The sequence below is a fragment of the Gorilla gorilla genome, chromosome 1, assembly GCF_029281585.2.
Source record: "Gorilla gorilla gorilla isolate KB3781 chromosome 1, NHGRI_mGorGor1-v2.1_pri, whole genome shotgun sequence".
Classification (NCBI taxonomy): Eukaryota; Metazoa; Chordata; class Mammalia; order Primates; family Hominidae; genus Gorilla; species Gorilla gorilla.
The window spans coordinates 168,497,463-168,524,726 of record NC_073224.2 but is presented as its reverse complement, the minus strand read 5'-3'; the positions used below and the strand labels follow the sequence as shown (position 1 = coordinate 168,524,726).

The window sequence follows — 27,264 nt, the reverse complement described above, 5'->3', positions numbered from 1 at the left end:
CAATGCCCAAGATATAAATAATCTTGCATTTACTTTCATAGGAAAACAACAATGATTAGTCCAATTTTTTATGCCAAGACGGGCAAGAAATAGAAAAACCAGAAACAAATCAGCTTATCATTGATGGAATTACAATTTTTACCAGTCTGGAGAATGACCTGAAATAATGCCAGCAGCTTTTTCAATAAGATGTAGGGAAAAGAAATACAAGCAAGTGCTATTGCCCTCCATGATATTTTATACTGCAGAATTGTTTGTAACTGGAAAGTATTGTTTGTGTCAGAGAGAAACTCCCAGGGAAATGAAAAGCTAATAAGGATCAGCATGAACTCTGGAATGGTTCTGAGCAGATTGTTCACTGATGGGGAACAGTACTAAATGGAGAAAGCCCTACACTCAGTAGTCAAAAGATTAGAAATCAGAATTCTATACAAAAGAAATAACCTCTGCCCTTTTCCTTTACTCTAAACTGAGCCACAATTATGCTGCAAATGTTAGTTTTTCACCCACAAACACTGGTGTCTAACTGCCCCAGTGGTTTTACATTTTTCTTCTCTTCGGCCCTAATTCATGAGCTCACTTTCTTATTTTTGAACTTAAATCTTTTTCCATAGACTTAATGTCTTCATTTCTCAAGAATATTCCCAGTATTAATATATTCTCCACCCACCTTAACAGCAACTCTCTGTTCATTGGCATCAAGTGACAATTTAAATTACTCTTAGTTTTTGCTAACTTAGTTTTTGCATTTCCTGTGAATTTTTGTTTTCAAGAAATTTTTACTAGAGTGGATTTTCTGCTTTTCTCCTTTTTAGAGCTTATGGTGACTTTGTCTATTGTCATTAGTTCTGGATCCAACTTTCTTTTTCTATTTAATTCAATTCTTTGTCCCATTACTTGATGGAAAGATTCTTGGATGTCAATAATATCTCCCACATAGATACTTATCAAAGCAATTACCTCTACTGTGACATTTTTTTTTCATCTTCTGACATCCAATCATGACATTTCTTTGAAATGCTTCTTAATTTGCTTCTGAGACAAGGATAATTTACAATTTATCCAAATATCCAGGTTTCCTTGTGGTTTTAAAAAAATTTACCTTCCACTCTTACAATGTGGATCCCCATATCCTGAGTTGGGTAGAAAACACTCAAGTGGAAGCATGAGAAATGGAAAGAGTATAACATTTGGGACCAGAAGGTCCAGCTTCAGGTTTTGGCTCCATCACTTACTAATTATGTAAGCTTGAACAGATCACTTCTTTCTCTTGCCTTGCTTAGAAAATGACTCATAAGATGTGCCTACCTATACCACAGATTGGGGGATGAAATGTAATAACAAATGCAAAAAGTCTTTATAAACTACTATAGTGGACACTGAAGGTTTTATCTTGCCTAGCATCTTTCCTTAGGACACCATTTTTTCCCACTCATAACTTGTGGGATGGCCCTATCCTTCTCCAGCCCTAGCCTGGGGGTTGGCATACTCCACAGGCTTGGCCAGGCAGATCCCACAGCGATCACTTTAGGGATGGGCACAGATGTAAGTGAGCAGTAGGAGTGTCTACAAAGGACTTACATTTTGAATACTAGTTGGAAATGATTCATTGAGTCCAATTATGGCATTCTGAAGATGCCATCCATTATTTTCCTCTACTTAGTCTCCAAGAACCAGTTCTTGTACAAATATGTCAACATTTTCTACAATTCCAGGAGAAACTCAGTATTTAACTCAAAATACCAATAGTGCTGAGATTAAAAAACCCTGCCCTTGAGCCTAATATATTATTCGGTACATAATACCTACACTCCCTTACTCCTAAGTCTCTGAATAAGTATTAATTGAATGACTGAATGACTGAATGAATGAATGTAGGTGATCAGATGAAAGTCTAATATCATTAAGCAGCTTATTCAAGTTCATCCTGTAAGCTTTAAGCAAAGGTGGCACTTGAATTAAGATCTTTTGACTGGCCAGGCACAGTGGCTCACGCCTGTAATCTCGGCACTTTGGGAGGGTGAGGCAGGCAGATCACAAGGTCAGGAGATCGAGACCATCCTGGCCAACATGATAAAACCCCGGCTCTACTAAAATACAAAAAATCAGCTGGGTGTGGTGGCACGCACCTTTAGTCCCAGCTACTCAGGAGGCTGAGGCAGGGGAATCGCTTGAACCCAGGAGGCGGAGGTTGCAGTGAGCTGAGATCACACCACTGCACTCCAGCCTGGCCATCGAGCAAGACTCTGTCTCAAAAAAATATCTTTTGAGTATCAGGCTGCTACTTTTATCTGCACTTTATTACATTTTTATGTCTCCAAGTTAAAATTCTTAATTTATGATTTATCACTGTCTAATTATATACTTGTTTTCCTGTCTCCTTTCCATCTTCTGTGACTCATAAGCCCAAAGACATAAGACTTCAGTTTACAGTGTATGTTTCACTGCAGTATCATGTGTTGCTCCTTAGATATGCCAGTTGGTTCAGAATTTCCAAAATATACAGATAATCGTAACATGCACTTTTTCAACAAAGTCATGCAACTGTAATTATTTCTAAATATATGGGAATAAAAATGATATATAGCTATATAACCAAAATTTCAAACTATAGTTAAATTAGATGACTTCCAAGATTTCTTTAAGGTTTAAAAATATAGTTAAGTACTTGCTTAGGTACAACGAAGAGATATGTATGTTGAGACTTTAAGCAAAGAAGCACTCTGAAAAACCTGGTCCACAGAAGGGAATAATTGCTAAGTTACAGTAAGGGCACTTAAAAAATTTTTTTTATGTATTTATTTATTTGTTTATTTTTGTAGTGATGGGGTCTCACTGTATTGACCAGGCTGGTCTCAAACTCCTGGTCTCAAGCAATTCTCTTGCCTCAACCTCTCAAACTGCTAGGATTGCAACAATGAACCATCACACCTGGCCTCAGTAAGGGTACTTTCACTAGAATGAAGGATTTATCCTACTGCTGTGTCCCTCTTTATTCATAGCACTGGTAGAAAGCACATTATCCAGATAACAACGCATTCCCAGGTCTGCTCAGACTGTAAGGGTCCTGACTATTTTGAAAGGCAGGTAAATGTACTTTAATCATTTTTTTCTTCCCCGCAATGGCTGGCTCATGGCCAGTCATCATGACATACTTGTAGGAGAGTTCTTATGTTGTAATTACACCAACTTCTATGGAAAGTTCAGACGCAAAGAAAATTCAAAAAATTCCACTAATTTCTCATAAGACACACATAAATCAGTACAATTAGCACCTGTGGACATGTTTTTACAATTTTGCCATGTATCGCTATACAGCTAAGTCAATTTCTTTTTTTCTTTTTGATACTTTCTGCACATTTCTATACCTGCTTTTCCAGTTTTAAAAATGTTTTTATTTTGGCATGCTGGTAATTTGAGTCCAGTTGGGTGAAATGGGATGAAGAACTAACTTGTCTCAGTTTGCTTGGGACTTTACTAGCTTTAGTCTTGAATGTGTCCTGTTCTGGGAAGGTGGTTGTTGTTTACTCTTTGTTGCTTCCGGAATTGGTATCTGTGGAAATATTATTATCTTCCTCTGGCTTCTGAGAGTCCTCACATCTCTTCCTTCCTTTTTCTCTCTTCATCAGTCAGCCACTGGGTCCTGGGATTCTTCATTCACAAGGCATCTCACTTCTACCCTTTGTCTACCACATTCTCCACCCCACCCCACCAGTGATTCCACTCTCATGTGGTCTAAATCCTCCTCTGTTCTCCCCACTACCTGGCTGCCAGAATAATATTCATAATGTACCACTTCATCTTGTCAATCCCCTGCTTAAGGGCTTTCAATGATGCTTTACTGCCTAAAAGGTAAAGCTAAGATCCAAAGAAAATTATCAAGCTTCTACTTCAATTTTCAATATTTTCCCTCAGCTCTGTCCTACATGAACTCTGTCACAAAGATAGATCTGCTCATGACACCCAAACCCACTTTTAATTCTTTCAGTCATTCGTGGCATGTTTGTTATCTTTGTATGATTCAGGGATTATGCAAGGTCCTAGGAAAAAGAGGAAACAAGAGAGACAGCATCTCTGTTCTTATACAGATTACTGTTTAGCAAGTTTTTGTATTGCGAATTCAGCGAGGACATTAACATTTTTATATGTAAATACTTGGACCTGACTTTTTATAAATAATTTCTTTTAGTTCTTACAGCAACAATATGAAATAAGACCTATTATTAGTTTTCCTTTTTCTTTTTCTTTCTTTCTTTTTTTCTTTTTTTTTTTTTTTTGAGATGGAGTCTTGCTCTGTCGCCCAGGCTGGAGTGCAGTGGCGAGATCTCGGCTCACTGCAAGCTCCGCCTCCTGGGTTCATGCCATTCTCCTGCCTCAGCCTCCTGAGTAGCTGGGATTACAGGCACCCGCCACCACACCCAGCGAATTTTTTTGTATTTTTAGTAGAGACGGGGTTTCACTGTGTTAGCCAGGATGCTCTCGATCTCCTGACCTCGTGATCTGCCCACCTTGGCCTCCCAAAGTGCTGGGATTACAGGCGTGAGCCACCGCGCCTGGCCAGTTTTCCTATTTTATAAGAAAGGTAAGGCTCAAAGAAGTTATGTCTCTAAAAAAATCACACAGATATACAAGTCTTTTATCCTAGATCTATTTGACTGCAAAGTTTGAGTCCTTTTCCTTGTACCACATTGCTACTCTGAAGAGCTCATTTATTCATTCCAGGATAATGTGAATCTCTTGGCTAGGCTGCATGCAAATTCCATTGCTCCATCAAGGTGTAGCCTAAGACCTGACTGCTCAGTAAGTTATTGCTTACTGCCATTATATTCTTTAAATGTTCTAAATTCCCATAAACTCTTATTATACATACCATTCCTTTGTCATTAGATTAAACATTGTCCTGTTTTAACCTACTGTGTATTTGTGCTTTGCAAACTCACATCGCTTGTAGGCTCTTTGATAACTAGCAGAAGGCTGCAGATTTAACAGTAACCTATGTAGTGCCCACTATAGTTATACTTTTCACATAGCAGGTCCTAATTAAATATTTATTTTTGAATGTCAAATTGCATTCTATTTCTGTATAATTTCATTTAGATTGTCTCTTTGCTGGTCAATTTTGATATGGCTTTGATCATACCAGTAATCCATAAGCATCTTGGAGGTTGGGATTCCATCTCTATTAACTTTGTGAGTCCAGTTCCTTTCACAGTGTCTGGCATATATGGCACATAATACATATCCATTAAGTGGATGAATGACTGAATTAAGGAATCTGACTTCTTCATGGTAACATAGGACATATATTTCTAGATCCTTCTCTGAATGTTAATCAAATACATCTTTGACATATATTTATATTGAACACAGCACTTGGTCATTTGTTAGCTAAATGACTTTAACTTTTTCTTTATCAGCTTTCATGCCTCAGTATCTCTTAGTTTCCATCAGTTCCATGTGTCTCTGACAAAGTTATCTCCCCTCTGCCTCTTTGATCATGTCACCCCATTCCTCAAAACCTTCCCTGATACACAGATCAAACCAAGTTCCAGAGTTTGAGCTTCAAGTTCTTTATCAGTTCTGGCCATTAGATAAATAAATAAAATAATAAAATAAAATAAAATAAAATAAAATTCTTGTCTCATTTATTGCTTTCCATTGCTTTAAACATCTTTCTTTAAGTAAAAATTAAGTTCTCCCCTACCATCTTTTAGTCAATATTTTGGAAAATACTATTCCAACTTGGGGACGACTTTTCTTCCAATAACAGCTAACTTAACTTTAAAAGAACAGCTTTAAGATTTTCTCTTCCATAAAGTCTTCTCTAATACTCTTCTAAGGAAAAATAAAAAAACAAAGTCTCCCTGTAGATTTCAAGATAATGTCTCAAATGGTTCACTAATCTGAGATGAGAGTGATCTCATACTTTAATTTTTGTTTTCTCCACTAATATGAGGCTTCCTGATTAAAGTTTATAGTTCTAAGTATGTCACTTCCACACTTAATAGACTTCAAAGACTTTCTGCTGCCCATCAAATTGGGCTGGCATTTAAATCCCCTGATGATCTAGTCCTAACTTATTCTTTATGTCTTACCTGCCATACCGTTATCCATGCAAACTTTCCTTTGTACCCATTTAAGCTTTTTTTTTTTACCTTTATCTCTTTGCTCTTACTAATCCCTCTGCCTACAATGGCCTCCTTGTCCCATGTCAGTAAGTTCAAATCCTGCCCATCCACTAACATCCATGCTAAAGGCCATAACTGTGTCCTGTCAGAACACTCAACCTGAACATCCAAATGATTTCTTTGCACAATTTATTACTTTCTGCATTGTATACTTATGCATGAGGCTATGCCTACCTGCCTCCGTGCCTAGAATTCCTTTAGTTCTTTCCCATAGTGATTTCCTTATCCTTTGAATATTAGCTCAATCATAACTTCCTAAGAATACCCAAATGGGTCAAATATCAGTACTATTGACAATCACAGTACCATGTATTTATTCATGGTACTTGTCACAGTTGCAATTTATGTTCATTTGTATGATTACTTCATTAATGTCTGCTTCTACTTCCATATCTTTTAGTGCTATAAAAGTCAGCACCATATATTTTCTGTCCCTTCAAAGTACATATTACTAAGTAAGCACAGAATTGGTATTATAGTAGATAACTAATGTTAGTTGAATAAATGAATGAACAACACATATTTCAGGCTGGAAATTTTTTTCTCAAAAAATTACATATTGTGAACTGTGAATTGATCAATACCAATAGCATTTCTGTGGTGGGATAGTGTTGCTGACATCGGTCCAAGTACAAGCTCTGCAGTCAGTCTAGACTGCTTCAGTTGTTTCAGACATTGTTTGTGTGATATGGACGACAGGGCCTGGGTTAAGGTAAGGCAAACAAGTCACCTAGGGCCAGGGCACAAAATTTAAGTAGGTTCTTACTCACAGCTCTGCAAGTGACTCCCATCTTCCATTTTGTACCCTAGGCAGCTACGTTTCTTCACCTTGGTCTTCAAGCCCTGATGGGCAATTTTCTTAATCTCTGTAAGCCTTGCTCTTCTCAATTATAAAACAAGGATCTTAAAAACTGCATCTATCTTATAAGATTGTTTTGAATATTATATCAGATAATATGATACTTAGTGTATCTTGTGTAAAGGGCTTCTCAATAAGTATTAGATATTTTACTCACTGTCATCAAGCCTATGATAGGGTCCTGAGGTAATGAACTCTCAGGTAGGTTTAGATGGTGTGATAAAGCAGGGAAAATTTTGAAGTTATCTGGAGAAAGATGTCAGAAGGCACTCCATAGTTGGAAGAAATATATATGGACACCAGGTACAAGACAAAGAGGAGAAAATGCCAGAAACAAATTAATGCTTTTGCCTACTTTGCAATTTGCCTGGGCCTGAACAAAATACATTAATGATAAAAATAAAGTAGAAGGGTTTTTGTTTTTCTTTTAGCTCCAGTTATATACTTCAAAAAAAAAAACTTATCCCACATCATTGCCAAATAATTTATTTTTAAGCTTGCTGGTGTCTGAAAATAAAATATATCTATCTTGTGTTTGTCATGTATGGTGAACTTTCTACTCAGGGCTTACTTGTCTTCTTTGTTATTGAAAAACTGTTGTTTTATTTTCAATCAATGGGTGTTCATCCAGTGTCACCTATTTACAATATCAATTATAAAACTCTTTAATGGCTAATAAACATGATTGTCTATTGTTATTCTCAATAAAGGGAAGCTGTTCCAAGTCTTTGGCCAAATTAACAAAAATATCATGAAAATTTTTTGCCAATCTATCATGTCACAGAAGTTTTCTTTTTAAAACATCATACATTATCCTAATGCATACTTTTTATAATAATACAGACCACTTCTAAATGATTGTCTTTAAGATTTGCATAATTAGCTAAATTAACACCCTGAATTTGGTCATGATTGCCAAATTTGAAGGTCTTACTTTCATTTTCGTTGAAGAAGTTTGAACTCATTTATTCTCTTTATAAAGCCTGAATGCATAATCAGTTTCCAATTTGAATAAGCAAACTGGCCGACAAAATTTTGCAAATTACTCTAATAAGTTCTCTTGGTATTTCCCACAGAAGGCTGAACAAATGTTGACAGAGGAACACACTGTTTGCTTATGTCTAATCTTCCCATCTGACTTATATAAATGTCACAAATGAATCTCAGACATGTGCCCAATATCAAATATCCATACGATGGCCCTGGAAAGAGGCAATCTACATTAATGGCTGATGAGAAGATGGATTTTTAGCTTGAAAGAAACTTATTACTGGGGAGAGGAAGTATAAATGAATGGAGAGAGCTATGAAGAGGTTGAGAGAATACAGCCAAGGTCATTTTCTCTTTAAATGCTGTGAAGTAGGCATTGTTATAAAGGCTTTGCATAACTCTTATGTAATCTTCACAGGCCCCTTAGTCCATGAGGAAATGGGATCTTAAAGTGGTCAGTCAACAGCTCAAGTTGCCACAGTGGCAGAACAACTGGCAGAGTGGGATTCGAACCCTGCTCTGTTATCCCTGAAATTTTGATTCTAATTACTAAATCATACATGTATTTAGATAAATTAATTTATTCACCATTATTCTTTTAAACTAGGTGTTATAAAACTATTAGCTCTGTTAGAGTAGTAGATAATTGCATCTAAAATTTTAAATAAAATCCTCTTATAAGTAAAATCAATGATGTAATCTAATGCACTGAGGGGGAAATAGTGTGAAACCTCTAATTGTTCCTTAAGTGGGAATGGCCTAAATTTGTTAGAGATGCCTTTTATTCTTCTCTCTCAGGATAGAACAACTCTTTTAAGATCAAGTAAAGATTTTAAAGCTGGTATTTGGGAATTCAACAGACCCTTTTAGAAGAAGAGCCCTTTCATGATAGCATGCCAGGTAGAGGGCAATGGAGATGCAAAGAGGAAAATCAAGCACTAATAGGTGCTCTCAAGGTAGTTCCCTTTTGTAGTGCAAAGCAGGCCTTAGAAAGCAGGACCTTGCCCAGCAGGATGACCCCCTACCAGCCTGGTGACTGTGAGCATCAGGCCAATCATAGAAGAAGATACTTCAAATGATTTTACCTTGGGAGTGGAGGGAGAGAAGCTTTTGTACTAAAAGCCAGAGATTACACTGGGAGAGCAGTTAGAGGAGCCATTAAGATGTGTTGAAAACAATAACCCCAACAATTTCTTTATAAGAGAATATAAAGGCCACTGAAAAATAATCTTTTAGTTGCAGCTTCTTAAAAACAATCAGTCAATCAAGTGATACACATGTTTTGGTACCAAATTTCATTTATTATTGTGTTTCTCAAAAGGAATAATTAATTAGTGTTGGCAAAATTAAGAAGACTTAGAAAGATATGTTATGGATGTAAGTGTGCATAGTTTTGTGTTTATAGTTACATTTGATAATACGTAACTGTACAAGAAAATCAGAGGGGAAAGGAATAGTAAGAAAATCGGATGAAGCTAGCTGTGGGTATGCTGTAAGAACCTGGGTATTTCTTTTGTTCTTTTATTGGATCATGCATTTACTCAGCAAATACTTATAGAATGCTACTTACGTACATGGCACTCCTCTAGGCACTGGGGTAGTTTGGGTTGGTTGAACAAAGAAGAGACAAATGTCTGTTTTCATGTAAATTACAGCACAGGTTGGATGCGAGAGAGCAGTAAACATAATACTTAAGTAAATTATATACATTTTATGTAAAAGGGTGACAAAAGCTATTGGGCAAAATTATTCAGTAAAAAGGAGACTGGGAAATGCAGGGAAGGGGTGGAACATTTTTAAATAGAGTACTGTTTTGTTCATTAGGGAGATAACTACATTCTTGTTCGTCTTCCAGGCACATGACAGAATTGCTCTGTTGAAGTTTTGCAAGGTCAAATGACTCACTTTGTCTAATGGAATGGGAACGAACAATTTTTTCGTGTCACGTTTGAACAGATACCTTTGAGAAGTTTATGATTCTCCAAGTTCTCTTTCTCCTACTGTGGCACCTACTGACAAGATAAATGTGTAGAGGTTCCTGAGTCTAGGGGTAAGGAAACAAGAAGCAGTGCCTTGTGCAACCCTGATGTAATGTGAGCAAGAAATGCAAACCTGAAAATTCTGTTACTGCACTATTAGTGCCCATCCTGATAAGTATAGAAGGTCATAGTCAATTTTAAATAGTTGCTAAAACTGGGCTGCCAATTTGTTTCTTAGGCTGTAGTGAACAAGTTTCCTAGGACACTGTCTTATGCATTTCTTATTGTGAGATATTGAAAGCAAATTCATAGTTCAAAAACAAAGCAAGTCTACATGGGGACAAAATGATGCAGCTACATATTTTGTACAAAGCTCTGTGCTAGACTCTTGTCTTAAACTTCTAGGAATTTACAATCTAATTAGAGAGAAAGGACCCCAAATGATACTAAAATAAATAAATAAATGGAGCTTATGCCAGATGAATTGTATCGTCAGGAATCCAGAGACAAATTGATTTCTCAGAACTGGGGCATTTCTTCATGGAAAAGGTTGGAGTTAGACTCATCTCTTTCCTGGGATGCTGCTGTTACTTTAATATCCCAGTTGGATTTAGTGACATCTGCAAAGGCTCCGTGTAGTTAATAAGATTAAAATCAAGTTTTAGTCTTCTGTCAACAGCTTGCTGTCTAGCCTCTTCATTAAGGAAAGGGGGAAAAAAAAGTATCTGAAGTCAAAGTTGACTCAGTGTTGTATCATCAAGTCAGGGATGCAAAAGTGCCACATGTTGCTAGGCATGAGTAAACTCTGATTTTAAATATTCCTCACAAGGAATAAGAGAATACAGCAAATCTGTTGGATTAGGAAAGACTGCAATGGCTTTTAGTTGTCATTAGTACCATGGTAAGTTTAAAAGAGAAAGTAAAGTGAACTGAAAGTAAAGATAACTAGAGAACATCCATCAAATGACAGAGTTATGAGAAAGATAAAGAGAAGCAACAAACAATATCTAATTATAGCTTTATCCACATGAATACCATTCCATTTTGTTTTAATTTTGCCAAAAAAGCTAAAGTAATAATTTAAAAATACCTGTTAAAAAATGGAAAATGAAAGATTGAGTTTTTATTACAGATTATCCTATCCTCCCAAGAATGCAGTTCTGTCGCAAAATTTGGCCATACAAAACCTACATGTATATCAATTAAAGAGGTTTCCCCACCATAAAACACAGAAAATGAGGAGGACCTGTGAGCCAACTCATCTGGGAAAATATGCTTTCCATAATTAAATATAACATGCTGCCTCACCCCTGTGTATGTTCTTGACTAGACAGAGCAATTCACACTGTGAACTGCAGCGTCTTGGTGTTGAAGGAAGTCTACACAGTGGAGTCGAATATAATAACAAACTGAAACCTTAATTAGTTGAAGTAACAAAGGCAGTGGTACACAGTTATGCAAGCGTAGAGTTTGGCTGTTCATTCCTTCTTAAGAAAATCTACATCAGTTATCTTCAGAAACGTATTAAAGATTCCAGGTAGAGAATAGCATTGAAATCCTTCACTGGATTTCATCTGGAAGTCTAGGATCATTCTGAGGATGCTTGGATGCCATTTCAGACTTTTCAGAATTTATACCATTTATTTCATTAGATATTTCAAATTCCTGCACCTTCTGCAGTGTTAATAGAATTATACTATACAGAATGGAAAACAACAATTAAAAAATTGAGTTTCAGTGAGAACAACAGAGATAAAAACAGCAGAGTCAAGTATTTATTGAGTTTTACTCTGTGCCAGCCACTACACTAGATGCTGAAGATATAGCAGTGAATATGACAGTCTCTGCCTTGATGGAGCTTGCAGTTTTTTCTGAGTGGCTGCTAACTTGATTCTAAGTTATCTCCTTAATTATTTCAGTATCTGAGTAGTGTTGCAATGTGCAGACAACTTGTTCTTTGTCCTTGTCACTGTGGAAATAGTTATAATCGGATACTGTATCTACCCCTAGTCTTCTGTAATTCATTTTAACAATGCACACACATGTTGATTTGGAGAAAAAGAATAACAATCTTTTGAAAAAATGGTGATCCTAGGGCTACGACCTTTTAAAAACTTGGGTCTCCGTGAACCCATTAAGTTGGATGCAGGACTCGACTTAGTATAATAGACCTTTTTCACTCCTGTTATTACTAGTACGTTAAAGTCTAGCTTTCTTACTGGAGTGGTGTTTGGAGAGAGAAAGCTGCATCACTTGGTGAGTAAACTGAAATTATATAATAAATAGAATATGCACAAAATGGGGATGCATTGAAGGACTCTGATCATACTAATGGCATGATTGTAGCTGTACTTTAGGAAGATGAATGGATTAGAGTAGAAAAAAGGAGAAATATCAGTTAGAAAATTATTATCTTAGTTCATATGACAAATAATAAGTCCTTGGATTAGAGTGTATATATAAAGGATATTGGGAAAAATGATTATGACCAGTTTTTACCAAATTAATGTTAGAGATGCGCATTTTATGTATTCTCTAATGGTTAATAGTAAACTTTTTGGAGATTGACAGACCCATGCTCTATTTCTGATTCCTCCATTTCCTAGATGTGTGACCACTTAAATTATTTGAATAGCAGCCCCCTCACCTGCAAAATGGTGATAATAATACACAAGTAACACAGGCACTGAACAGAAATATGATGATTTGTGTGAGAGAGTTTATGGTGCCTGGCACACATTATATAGGCACCAAATGATAGCCCTTAGTAAAAGAAGTAATAGTGTTGTAGCAATATTCTAAAATTGCTATATTCCTAGGTATAATCAATATCCAGGACTTGAAGGATGTGTTTAGTATCTTTCATTCATTCATTCGGTAAATATTTACTTTCTGTAGGTCCTCCTTGCTGGAGGCCCTGGACATGCATTTACTTAACAAAACACTCCCAAATCCCTGACCTCTTGAAATGTATGTGCTAGTGGGAGGAGATAGTTTATAAACCACGGGTATAATAAATAATTAAAATATGTGGCATGTTAGAATATGATATGCACTATGAAAACAATAGAGCTGGGGAATGGTGATCGAGAGTACTGGGAAGTGCAGCCTATATACATGCCTGGTCAGAGTAGGCCTCATTGAGAAGTCATGATTGACAAAAATGAGGAAAAGAGTCATGTGGTATTTGGATAAAGAATGCTGCAAGCAGAGAGAGTGTGAAGCACTGAGGTGGAGGATGTTTGGCTTATAACCAAGGCAGTAAGGAGGCTGGTGTACATGGAGGAGAGTAAGCAAGGGTTTTGAAAAAGGGTTGCAGATAAGTCTTGGAGATGCAGCATGGGTGGAAACCCACAGGGGTCCACGGACCATAATTTGAACTGTTGATCTTGTTTAATAAAACTGGATGAGAGCAGAGCTTAAATCCAGCTCTGCAGAGTGGTCTAAAGATTCAGACAGCATTTCACACAAGACTGTCAACTCTGTAGTATAAATTGTGGGCTAACCTTAAGCCGGTTCTTACACAGATCTGGAAAGCTTTCTCATAATTTTAATGGATTTTTGTTTATGTCACGGCCAGAAGATTTAGCCTCTGTCCATTGTCAACATTTATGTAGCAATGTTGAAAACATATTCGCATACATTATAAAGTTAAATGAATGAAAAATAAAACAAAATTGGCCTATGTTTTCTCAGAAGTCATGCATTTTGGCTCAAAGCTGAAGGTTGGATTATTTTGTGAGGTTAGTCAGTAAGTTAAATTTAGAACTAGAATTATGTGAATGAATCCCAAGGCTGTGTTGGAAGTCTTGAAGATGTGAGAGAAATGTGCCTGAAGTCTATTCATTTGCTAAAGTAGATGTCATTGCAAGCAAATGAAAAACAAAGAAAAAATGAATCCCCAGAAATTATGTAATCTGCATTATACATGTTATCTATCATTTTTGCTTGTATTTCAAAGTCAAATTTCAATAATGCTTTAGTAACAATATACTAAAGGATTCCTTCATTTTTCAGTGTCATACTTTTTTAAAAAGAGGTTTTTAATATGAGAGGAAATTTTAACTAGTGAACTAATTATTTTAATTTGATAGAATTTTTCTCATTTGCATTTTTGACAATTATTTATGACTATTGATAATTAGAGGTTGTATGTCTTTCAGAATACTGTAAACAGCAGCATAGACATTAGCTGAACCATTAATTTCAACTGAGGATGAAACATTTTATACTTTTGACCTTTTATAAAATATTCTTCTATTTGAAGCAAATTGCTTGTCAAAATCATAGCTATTTGCCCAATTGATATCTGGCGTCGCAAATGAGCTCTTGACTTATATATAGCACATTTAAATTCTAAGTATTTGGTGGTAACCATTGAAAATCATCCTCATAAATCAAACTTCATTGGCTTTGTATATTTTAAATGGAGTCATAGAGCACATTGTAAATAATAAATTGTTATTACATTCTAGTGAAAAATCCTGTGCTTTTCATCATGCTTAATTATTACATCTTTTACCATAGCTAAAGGTGGAAAACTTACTTTATTTTCCAAAGACAAGACAATAAAATAGAGGCAGATAAAAGTAGATTCAAATTATTCAAAATAATATTATACAAATATAATATTAACAACTTAAAATGATCCAACAGTACCATTTGCCTTTTCCTTAAACCAAATTTAATGTCTTTGGGGAAAGAAATGGTATATATATTTAGATGATTATTTTGATGTTTCATTGGTCCTTTTGATTTAGTTTGTTAGTTTAGTCAGTAGTGCTGTGAGCTGTGTCTAACTCTAACTATTAATGAATTTTCTTATTCATCGGTGAGTCTTGCATATCTGATGAATCCACCAGTAAAAGTACCACTGCTGAAATCACGCAAATATATATTTTTAGACCTTATCAACCTTGGCATGGAATTAGATGAGCAAAAAGCTGAGTTGAATTGATGAAAAGAATCCCAAGTCATTAATTACTAATGATGGAGCTTGTAAAGTACAGCATCACTGGGGAAAGCAACTGACTTTCCTCATACACATCATATTTTTATCTGAATTTCAATACTGCTTAAATATGTACTTCATTACAGGGCACAACTAAAATAGAAGGGCACCTGCTAAGTCAGAGCCATAAAACAGATCTACAGCCTGCTGGCATGTGAAATTTCTCTAATTTATGTTTTTTATGAAACTACCCTCACATTATGTGGTTGGCAGCATAAATAATAAAGCATGTTACTTAAGCAGTTTTACATTTACTGTATTAGTAAGTAAATGCAATGGCCACTCTTATTCTCAAACAATAAAAACTACCCAGCCTTTTCATGAAAGATGATTGCAATTTCCATTGGCCTGTATATGCAATAAAAAGCCATAACTCATCAAAATTTTAGCTATTTTCTCTTAAGATAGAAGAGCATTTTGCTTGAACATTGAACGTGATATTAAATATTCATGAAACTGAATAGAGTTTAAGTACTAAGTAAAACTCTCAAATTCTTTTCAACTAGATTGAAATTCTGTTTGAACCAGGTAAAAACTGCCGCTAACCTGAAGAGGTGTTCAAAAACATCGTAAAGAGGTTGTACAATATGTTCAAAGTGCTATAGTTATTTGGGATTGATTTTTCTGAAACGCTTGTTCCTCCTTTGAAATTGATTCATGATAACAGCCTCCATTTGGGTCAAACAGTATTTAACCGCTTGTAAATTTTAATTAAATGATTTGTCACTTTGAACACATAGTTTGTCATCTTGCAACTAAACGATGTGTCTTTATCAGAAAATTACTCAGAGGGAAGGCATTCATCTAATTTGTCACTTGGACACCCATTAAGATAATTTGGTTGTTGCACAGGGATAAAATTGAAATTTGTAAAATAGAGCGCACCACTTTTAGTAAGCAGGATCACATTGTAAACTATTAAAAAACATAATTTGCTCTTTAATTAAATTCTAATAAGTACTTTACTTCTGGTCATTTTTCATTAACAGATGTTTAACTTTTTGAGAAAAGAAAATCTTCCAGTTGAATTTAGTATCTACAGGAAAATAGGAGGCTGCAAATGAAAAGCAATAAGCTGAATTAGGATTATCTTGGGGAAAAAGCCCTTTCATCAGAAGCACTTATATCATCTCAGACCCAGCTGAGACCTTGTCTGCAGCCTGGTTAATACAATCAGAGGTAGCTTGGGACAGAGTGAAAGGGACAACTTATGAATTGCTGAGGAAATAGCAGAGATCATAGATCTTTCTCTAAAGAAGGGTATATCTGGTGAAAATGTAGATATTAAAATACATTTATTTTTGTGTCCACAAATTATTAAAAAGGTAGTATGTCTCTGAGAGGCTCAAGTCAAGCATGCTAAGTTAATTCAGTAATCACTGTGTATAAAAGTAGAGTTGATCTTTTTCCACACTGAAATAGTGGTGACTATCCTTTGTTAATATAACCCAACAAAGAGCAGATATGTTAACCAAAATTACAAAATATGGACACATGTAATTTTATTTTTAAACTGAAAAGTAAAGTCTTTTTAGTCTTCCTACTCTCAGATAGTCCTGAAAGGCTTGGCCATATCAAATGTTTGTGTGAAATAAAGGGACTGTGGTCCTTATTGGTCATATCTTTTTTCCAACCAAGGTCTAAGTTTCTTGAAGTCAAGGGCCAAACATTAGATGTTAGTGTTCTTCTGTAGGGTCTATATACTCAGAATGCATCAGCATCACCTGGGCAGCTTTCGAAGCATTCTGAGGCCCAGACCCTATCTTTTTTTTTCCTACTATCGAAGTTATTTATTTTTTGCATGTTTATTACAGATACTGACTTCACAAAATGCAACCCTTTGTATGTGTTTTAGGTACTTTGTAGCTTAAGGAGTGGTAATTGATAATATGCCTCTCGATGTTGATCTTTTATGTGAATGACATGAAACGCTATTAGGCTAGGACATTCCTAAAAGAGTTTTCATAAAACACTAATATAAACAATGAAAATTTAGCATCCTCCTTCTTTAATGATATTTATGAATTATATACCTGTTTTTAGAGAGAATGTAACTTACGGATATATCTCTTCAATGTATGTTCAGACTTCATATGACTACTGCTACAGAGAGAGTTTTTGAGAGATGAGTGCTTTTACTGCCTGATCCTTGTCAATTTTATGTGCAGGTTCAACTGTTCTGTAGTAGGGCCAGGCCTTGGTATTTTTGCATTCTATTTTGCAGCCAGGGTTAAGAAGCATTGAACTAACACAGGCAGTGTTCAAACAACGTGTAACAAAAGGTGCAAATGTCATACAAGATGCGAGAAGGATCTGCTTCTGTTAGAAGAACCAGCTATAGTCATTCAGATTTAAAATTCAACATCCTGAATTTCTTTCTAACTGATATACTTTAACTTTCCCTCATGCTACCACTACCAACCCACCCAGCTGTTTATTTTTCTTTGATTTCCCTTTTGCTTCTCTCCTCATTTTGTTTAATATATTCAGGCACATTTACTAATTGCTATTGCTAACAACTTCCCAGCTAATGCTGTTTTCTGTCTATCAGGTGTCTTTTTATTCCATTCATAAATGCTGGGAAAATCTTTATAAAACACAATTCTCATCAAGTTATATTCCTGCTCAAGAATCAATTCCTACACAGCTTACTAGCTATATTAATGTGATATTACTATTCCATTATCTTTATTAACGTAAGAAGACTCTTGCACAATAAATAAATTAAATGTATTGTTCATTACAGGAACACATCAGCTCTTCAATAAAACATCAATGGTTTATGTCCTAAGAGTTTTTGAACTCCTCATCTCGAAATCCTCAAAATATTCTCTTGCTATGTTCACCAATCTTAAATTATTATATTGTGATTCTTAACTAATTCTAACTAAGTCCTGCATTTAAAGACGCACCTTGGCTCACGCCTGTAATCCCAGCACTTTGAGAGGCCTTGGCGGCCAGATCACCTGAGGTTGGGAGTTCAAAACTAGCCTGGCCGACATGGTGAAACCCCATCCCTACTAAAAATACAAAAATCAGCCAGGTGTGGTAACACGTGCCTGTAGTCCCAGTTACTCAGGAGGCTGAGGCCAGAGAATCGTTTGAACCCAGGAAGCAGAAGATGCAGTGAGCCACAGGACTCCAGCCTGGGCGACAGAGTGAGACTGTGTCTAAAACAAAACAAAATAACAACAACAACAACAAAAAGACATACTTTTAATCAAATGTTAGGTGCTCAATAAAATCTGACCTTAACTTCCCTGCCCAAAACAATACCAAATCAGTTAAGGCAGTCTCCTGTGTTACCCAGAAAAGCCACAAACTCAGCACTGTCTTGATCAACAGATTGTGTCAGTGACGTTTGAGGAGCCAGTATTCCACAGTCTCTTCTTCCCAACAGAACAACATCCCGGTATTCCTTCTCAGTCTGGCATTCCTGACCTTCCAGAGGCTGAACCCAGCTGTCTTTCTTATCTTATTCTCTATTCTTCCCTTTTACCTCCCCTGTGTTCCAGACTTTCTGGGCAAACTTCTAATCTCTGCAGTCATCAAAAGTCTTCTGATCACATGTTGTTCTCTCATACTGAAATCCCCTTTCAGTTTAGTTTTCACTAGAACCAACATTTATGGGAAATATACAACTAAACATTTGAGATTGGATGATCTCTACGATCTCTTTGAGTCTTTTTACTTTAAGATCTATCATTGAGTCTGTACAGGCAGTGATAGAAATAGTAAGAGATGGAAGGGATATTGGCTAACATAATGGAACGGTATTGATTGAAATAGAAATATGTCTACTACAAAATTGTCTGACTGGCTATCATTTTTTCCTAATTTGGAGATATTTACAAACTTGAGTTTTCACTTGTACCTTTCTTCCACTATTTATTGATAGGCCTGCCTAAATACAGCCTTACTGAAATCTCGACATATGAACTTTTTGATTCTCCACCCTCCAGGATCATGATTTTGGTGTGAAAGATGAAATTCAATTGGGCTACTGGGACTTGTGTCTCATAAAGACATATTGATTTTTTCTTAGTACTCCAAGATATTTTAGGGACTTGAAAATTGGAAGCAACTTGATTTATTTACTGCTCCATTATCTTTCCAGGCACTAGAACCAGCTGACTGATCTATGGAAGTTCCCTTGGTCTCCATTTGTTTAGAAAAGGTGATGCATCAGAAACCTTTCCTTACACTGTATGATAGACAGGTGGTGGGAAACAAAATCTACTTTTGCTCCATTCTGATACATGAGAAGAGAGTATGTTTATATTCTCTCAGTGAGAATTCAGACCCAGGTATCACTTAGACTTCCATTCAATAAAGTAAAAAGAAATTATAAAACATAAATAGGCAGAAATAAAATTAAAAGTATACATATAAAATATTATATAAAACTGTAAATATACAATAATTGGATGTTCTAACACTGAAAAATTAAAAGATTAAAGATGGGATAAAGTTAACTATGAAACAATGGGACAGAAAAAAGTGAACCATGAGAGAAATTCAGAGGGAAAGTGATAAAATCATTTTAAAAATGTATGTATCTGAATATATGTGTAGTTAAGAAAAACAGAGGGTAGTTTTAAAGGCTTTAGCACTTGTCTAAAAGAAATTTCACCAGAAGAAAACGGAATAACAGGAAAGTAATACCTGATAAGATAACAGTTGAGACTTTCCCAGAATTAAACATATAAGTACTAAGATCGAAAGTGCACATTCAATACCAGTCAGAATAAATGAAATTGAATACTTACATATTTTATAACATTGTAATGAACTTGCAAAGAAGTATAAGAAGAAGATCTTAAAAGCTAACAGAAATAGGGCATGGATTACCTAAAAGGGAAGAACAATTAGAATGACAGCAAATTTCTCATTAGCAACTAGTGGATGTCAGAAGATAATGAAATTATAGCTTCAAAGTACTGAGGGAAAAATCAACCAATGAACCTGTCAACCCAGAATTCTACATATCATAAAACAACTGGGAGTAAAAGAGTTAACACTATACCTGCAACTCGATCTTTTTTATGGAGGCCATCCAGGGAAAATGAATGACCCTCGGTGTATTTCCTTATAACCATGCCGAAGACTTTCAACAGGTCTCTATGCAGTATAAAAATAGTATTTACTACAGATAGGGAGTCTTTATGGAGAACATATATTTTGTAGGATATATTTGTTGTAACTAGATTTCTTATTTTCAATGAACCTGGACCTTATGGATGTACGGGTCATGGCTTTTTGGAGAATGGGGAGCAGTGGGTGGTAGTCATCAAAATATTCCCCTATCCCTGTAATTATAAGAGTATAAAACAAAAGAGCTCCAAATTCCTAATGGCTTCCTTTGTGACTAGTGTGCATATATTGCTTAATACTATTCTGTGTATCAGAAATGAAAACACATCCCAAAGTAAGAAAAAAAATTTTTGGAAGCTGCATTTGGTCTTTAGTTCCTGCTGGAAATAGATGTCTTGCCTTTGCCTGCTGCTTGCCTGTACCTTTTGAATCATTAATAAAGTTTGGAACTGGGTAAGATCTATAATGTGCAGAAGTGCTCTTTGACCGTTCAACCCATTGGGTTAACACAACTATCATTCAAAAATCCTGGACAAATTTCCAGGCATACCTAGGGTAAGAAAGTTTGTCACCCACAGACTTGCACTGAAAGAAACTAAAAGTATTTATTAACAGAAAGAAAAGTTAACCCAGAGAGAAGGTGAAAGAAACAATGGAGAACACAGAAAGTGGTTTATTTTCATAAAGTTAATTAACCATGGAATAAATAAAGAAAACAGGAAAATATGTGTGTGTGTGTGTGTGTTTGTGTGTGTGTGATTAAAATGGCAAAATAAAAATTTAAAACAGCATGAGGAAGACTGTGTCTATGTGTGACAATGAGAGAAGAAATTGTTCAGGGCCAGGAGGGGTGGCTCACGCCTGTAATCCCAGCACTTTTCGGAGGTCAAGGTGGGTGGATCATTTGAGGTCAGGAGTTCGAGATGAGCCTGGCCAACATGGCAAAACCCCATCTCTACTAACAATACACACACACACACACACACACACACACACACACACACACACACAAATTAGCCAGGCATGGTGGCAGGTGCCTATAATCCCAGCTACTTGGGAGGCTGAGGCAGGAAAATTGCTTGAACATGGTAGGCAGAGGTTGCAGTGAGCCAAATTGTACCATTGCACTCAAGCCTGGGTGGTGGAGCGAGACTCTATCTCAAAAAAAAAAAAAAAAAAACAGAATAAATAAACCATACTAGGTTTTCCATCTTGCTTGGGAAGAGGTTACTGAATATACTTATTTAAACTTTGTTAGAAATATTTGTAGTTAACATTGCATGCTCAAATGTAAGAGAAACCACTAAAAGAACAGAAATATGAAATCTATAGCTTCCACATTAACAGAGAAAATATTTGAAATAAAAAGTTAGGAATTCAACACGGGTCAGGTAAGAAATAAACAGAAAAGAACATGTAAAATTTAAAAACACAGCATCTATCTTAAAATACATATTCTTTATGGGTACATATAAACATGGTTAGAAAAAATGCAACCTAAATTCAGGATGGGAGGGTGTAGGAGACTAGGATAATGGGGACTTCAACTCTACTAGAAAAAGAGACTGGAAGCAAATAACAGCAAACATTAACATTCATTAAGCCTGATTGGTGCAGATATGCATTTTACTATATTATTCATGGGCTTCTCTGAATAATTGAATACTATGCTTTTTAAAAAATAAAAGTATATTATTTTCCATATATGGCTATTGAGTATTTGAAAAATGTGATTTAAACCTCATTGAATAATAGGTACTTCTTCAAATAAGTTAAAAGGATATTTGCAAAATATTCAAAGTTTATGTCACAAAAGATATCTCTTCCAAATAAGAAGGAAATATAAAGAATTAGTTATGTTAATCTGAGATTTTTGTGACAATAAAACATACTTGATATATTTGTATGCTAACAATATGTAACTGTAATTTTTTTCGTGTGTGCAATAAACGTTATTAATAATATTTTCCCATTTAAACTTTTGGTCAAAATTATAGAAGTTAAAACAACAACAAAAGCCATAGCCACAATTTTAGCATATCTGAGTACACTGTTCATTTAAAAGATTTAGAAGTAGGATGAGAGATTTCACACATACTTGCTTAAGCCAGAAGAATAAAACATTCCTAAGAAGGTCGTTAGGAAAAAACATTATTCTTTATTGGATTAAGGAACTAATCTCAGCTTAAAATTTAGGTCAGTTAACAGCTTATATTCCTTCTTTCTCTCTGGCAAAAATTTATTATCTAACTTATTTAATTTACATTCTAATAATTTAATGCTACATTTTATTCTCTTTTTTTATAGAGACTATAATATCTTCAGTAATTATTTATTTCATTGATGTTCACTTGTATAAAGCATTTAGGCTTGATACACAAAACTTAACTTAGACTCCTATCATAGTAACATGTGTTTGGAGTTTATAAACTTGATTTATCTTTTGAGAATTCTGCCTAGAGATTGTGGTAAGATGGTTTTCTGATGTGGGTTTTTTCTTCCTTCTACATTTTTCTTTAAAGAACACTTAAATACTCTTAATATGTGTCATTTTTTTAAAATAAAATTAATCTCATCAAACTTTCCTGATATCAACCTGGTTTATCTAAAGCAAATATGAGTTATCTGATCATATTATAACTAAACAGCAGGAAAGAAAGAAGTTGAAGACCCCACTGAAGCTTTAAAAGATTGTAGAATTATTTCTTGACTTGCATCTTTCCTTTCTACCTTCAACTGTCATTTTTGACAACAAAAATTAAAATCAATAAAATAAGCAATATATGACTATTCACATATTATCTGGTGTGTAAATAATGTAACCTTTTCCAAAGAGAGGTCTGGCCTTTGACCTTGGCTTCTGGGAGGTAATCTTGAAGTCCTGGAGGGTGATGCTTAATAAGATAATCTTTGTTTGCCTGGGGGCCTTAGGCCAGCCAGATAGTAACGTGTGGGGTAGGAGCTTTAAGCCACAACAACCATGTGATTTAGGCTGTGGGCTTCAAGTCACAGGGTATCAGCTGGACCTCCTGAGGGTCTGAAAACAGATCAGCCATTTAGGTGACCAACTGTGTCTACATGATGGAGCCTCAATAAAGGCTGTGGACACAGGTTCAGGAGAGCTTCCCTCATCTGGCAATACTCCCAGAATGTTGTTACATATTAATACTGGGACTACATGTTATATATTAATACTGGGACCACTATGTAGACAATGGAAGCTCCATGTTTGCAACTTTCCTGGACTCTGCCCATCTTCTTTTGGCTGATTTTAATGTTTACTGTTTAGCTGCAATAAAGCATAACCAGGAGTACAACAGATTTCAATTTCTGTGAGTCCTTCTAGCAAATTGCCAAAACTGAAGATGGTTTTGGGAACATCCAAAGTTATACCAGGTAAAATAAAAATATTAAGGCATGCAATTATAAGTTTATATTTCTTACCATAGCTTTTCTACAAAGGAAAAGTATTGTTGATTATACACTTAATATGTACATGGAGAAGAATATTGTCAACAAATCAATTTTAATTCTAATCAAGTATTTTGATGAATATTCCACATATTTAAAAATTGCTTAACCAGTGCAGTTTAAAGTGTTTTTAAAAAGGCAACCTTGCTTAATATTGGTAATACAAGGTAACTGGCAGATATTTCAAAGACTACTTTTATATGTGTTTTACCAGAAATTTTGTTGACTGTCACTGGAAATCCACCTTTATGGCAGAAACTTTGGCAGATGCTTTTGTTCAGCAGGGTTTTTTTTTGATAACTACGTATGAAAAGCTATTTTTTCACCTTTCACAGGGACTGGTCAAAGGCTGACGTTTGCTTTTGGTGACATTGCATTAATTGTCTCCCATGAGACTGCTAGGGTGCTGAAGGCAAGTTAACATTTCTTGACTCTCACCTCCTCCTGAGTCCATGATTCTTGCCTTCCATTAGTACTGTTTATGCCTGCAGCATGGCTGCCTGCTACCTTCTCTGCTTTGCTGGGACTTCCTCTTTCACCTTGTACTTAGTTATGTGTGCTGAATTGATGAGAATAAGTGTCCAGTTGCTTTAGTTTAGTTAGCTGTGGTTGATGTTAGATGGGCAGTGGGGTGCTTTAAAGAAAGAGTGGGTTTGTAGAAGGTAAATCTCTTGCTTGAAACTCCGTGGCCCTTTTGTTTGAGGCCTTATGTTCACTTAGTAGATTATTGCTGCTTCATTATAGTTGTTTTCTGTGTACATTTTGGCCTTTGATCTTACAAAGATCAAATTACTTACAAAGAGACTGAGCAGATATCTTAATAGTCAGACAACAATACTTCACTCTTGGATTTTTTAAAAAAATATACGTAAAGCTTAAAACCTGTAGGAAGCCTGAGGGAATGAGGAATAAAAAAATGCTGTGACCTTGTACTTTTCTTGTATTACTTTATCAATGTTTTCTTTCCCAATAAACCAAAGATTGTCTCTGTTTAATTGTTTTTTCATAGATGAATGTATATCTTTTTCCCAAGATGAATATATGTCTTTCTCTTTTGTCCCATTCTACTTTGCTCTGTAGGAAATGACACTCCCTCATACCATTGACTTTGCTATTAAAAGACACAGTTACTGGTGTGTCTGTGTACACGTGTGTATCGAATAAAAATGCTAGGACTGTTCTAAAATAGGTAAATGCTAAACATAGTATTCTCTTGATTAAAATCCTTCAAAATCCCCAATAGCAAGTGCAAGACTTCAGATCCTTGGCATGAAATTTAAGGCATTTTATGGTCTGGCACAGACCCGCTTTTCCAGCCTCATGAGAAGCAGTTCACAGTCACAATAATTATTTGTGAATACACTGACACTCTCCACTATCATACAAAACAACATTTTTTGTAGTTGATAGGTTAAGACCTTGAAAAGGATTTTTCTTTCCTTTGGCCTTCTTAGTGGCCGTCTCTTTCTCCGTTGCCCACAACCTCTTGATATTTTTATTTGGACACTGCACTCTTCTGTTCTTAGTTTGGGTAGGAATGGTCCCCTGCCTGACTTAACACATCAGCATATCCTATTCCTCTGGACATAGTAAATAGTTAATGAACTACATTTAGGTCACAGAATGAAAGCAAGTCCCACAATATCTGTAGGAGAATCTAGAAGCAATACTCTTCCCCTCTTGCTTTCCCCCAATGGTACTGTGCCAGAATGGGAGGCCTGTAACTGGGTTATTATTTTGCTACTGTGGAGACAGAATTAGAGTTTTGGTGTGTTAGTAGTGGTGGCTGAGATGAAGCTGATACCATGGACGATAGATAGGGAAAAAAAAAAATGTTTCAGTGACACATAGAGTGACACTGTATGAGCAGTTAGATCAAACCTCACCTGAATCCAGTGCCTCTGGTCTATGCAGTTACACAGACAATACATTCCTTTTCTTAGGCCATTTTAAGATTTCATCTGACACTTAAATGTATAGTTATTACAGTCTCACAAACCACTGCTTAAAATTTATACAATGTGCAACATAAGTATAAGTTACTTTATTAATAAAATGTTTTTTTCATATGAAATAGGCAGAAATGAACATTTCACTTTACCATTATAGAAATAGCATAAAGAACCTCACCAGTCTTTATGAATTTACAAATCTTAACTTATCCCAAGGGCTGATTAGCTGTGCTCATCAGTCGACGCAGCACTAATGTTTTTCATTGTGCTTTTTTGGCGGCCTGGATTCGTTTCCTACTGACTTATTCTTGTCTATTCCTTGCTTCACCTGCTGCATCTCTCTTACTCACTTATGCACTACAGCAATACCCTGACAGGGGACTGAAAAAACAAATCAGAAAACCAGCATCCCATTTTAGCTGGTTGGATATAATCCAAATAAATTCACTATCCAGTAGAATCAATCAGTAGAAAAAAGTCATTACAAAAGTATGTCCCACTTGCTTGTTTTCTCTTCCAGACAGGCTAAATATTTAATAGGAATCTAGGTGTTATTTATTCATTTCTATTAGGTCCTTCTGACACCCAATCCTACATTGTGATGGGCAATTAAGGTAAATATACGCTTAAGGGAGAAAACTTTGCTTCTGGGAAACTGTTTTCGCACCAATCCCAGTCTAATCGAGTTATGGCTTAAACATCTCTTGCATAAAATCTTTATTTATAGGTATTAGATCTACTTTAAACTATTTGTATTCTCTCATTCATGAGAAAATCAGAGCTTCTGGTTTGTAGGGAATCTTTTTTTCCCTGCCAATATGCAATTAATATTGTTATCGATTTTGTTATCTACTGTGGTGTTGTTGCCTATTAAAGTTTCTTAGTAGTTCCGTGATTGCTTGCCTGTAAATAAATCACAACTACACAATTGTTTAGCATGCTTTAAGTACTTGCACTTCTTTTATGTGATTCATATAAATTTTACTTGGTTATGAAATTTTCATGGGAGGGCTCACTTGTAAATATTTTAAGGCTTTTGAAGCAGTGGAAATTGGATAATTAGTATAGCCTGAAAACAATGAAGTTGATAAATTACATTTCAACCAACCCATGTAATTACAGTGGCCATATTTCTCTAACTCCTGATAACAATAGTAATAATAATAGCCAATATCTACTGAATGTTTACTATGTGCCAGACATTGTTGTATGTTCTTTACTTGGAGAAATTCATTAAAGCCTCAAAACAATCCTGTGAATTTGGCAATATTATTTTCCCAATTTTGGAGACAAAGAAACTAAGGCCATGGATGTTAAGGAGCTTGCTTAAGGTTTTAGGGTAATAAGTAACTAATAAGGAAAATTGCAAGTCCCAACCCTCTTACTTTGTTCTGTCCACTACCCTTCCTCCTTTCCTCTTTCTCCTTTTCTCTATCTCTCTTCCTTAGATAGCATTTATAATCTTCCAAGATTCTCTATGATTTGTTTATTGTGTTTATTGTTTGTCCCCTTCTGCTAGAAAGGGAGCTCCATGAGGGCATGAATCTTTGTACTCCAAGTTTGGAACAGTGATGGCATACAGTGGATAAGCAATTCATATTTACTGAGTTAATGAATGAAGTTGTAGTATTAATATTAAAACACATGATGTCTGTTGTCAGAGACCTTACTTCTATCTATACCACTATGCTGACTCAGAATCCACTGACAGAAAAGTGGA

At 35.6% G+C, this 27,264-nt stretch overlaps 1 protein-coding gene and 1 long non-coding RNA gene across 3 annotated transcripts in view; one reads left to right on the top strand and one right to left on the bottom strand.

The window, feature by feature from the left end:
* The window catches only part of NEGR1 (neuronal growth regulator 1), an 874,525-nt gene that overhangs the window by 49,760 nt on the left and 797,501 nt on the right, over window positions 1–27,264 (bottom strand). The window lies entirely within an intron of this gene.
* LOC109024774 (uncharacterized) overlaps window positions 1–27,264 on the top strand; it is a 417,600-nt gene that overhangs the window by 372,015 nt on the left and 18,321 nt on the right. Inside the window, exon 6 of one of the 2 annotated variants that reach the window (XR_010130710.1) lies at window positions 9,893–12,272. This is a non-coding gene — a long non-coding RNA (uncharacterized lncRNA). Of the gene's footprint in view, window positions 1–9,892; window positions 17,563–27,264 lie in introns of those variants that run through there. The other variant, XR_008668512.2, reaches the window with a different exon arrangement.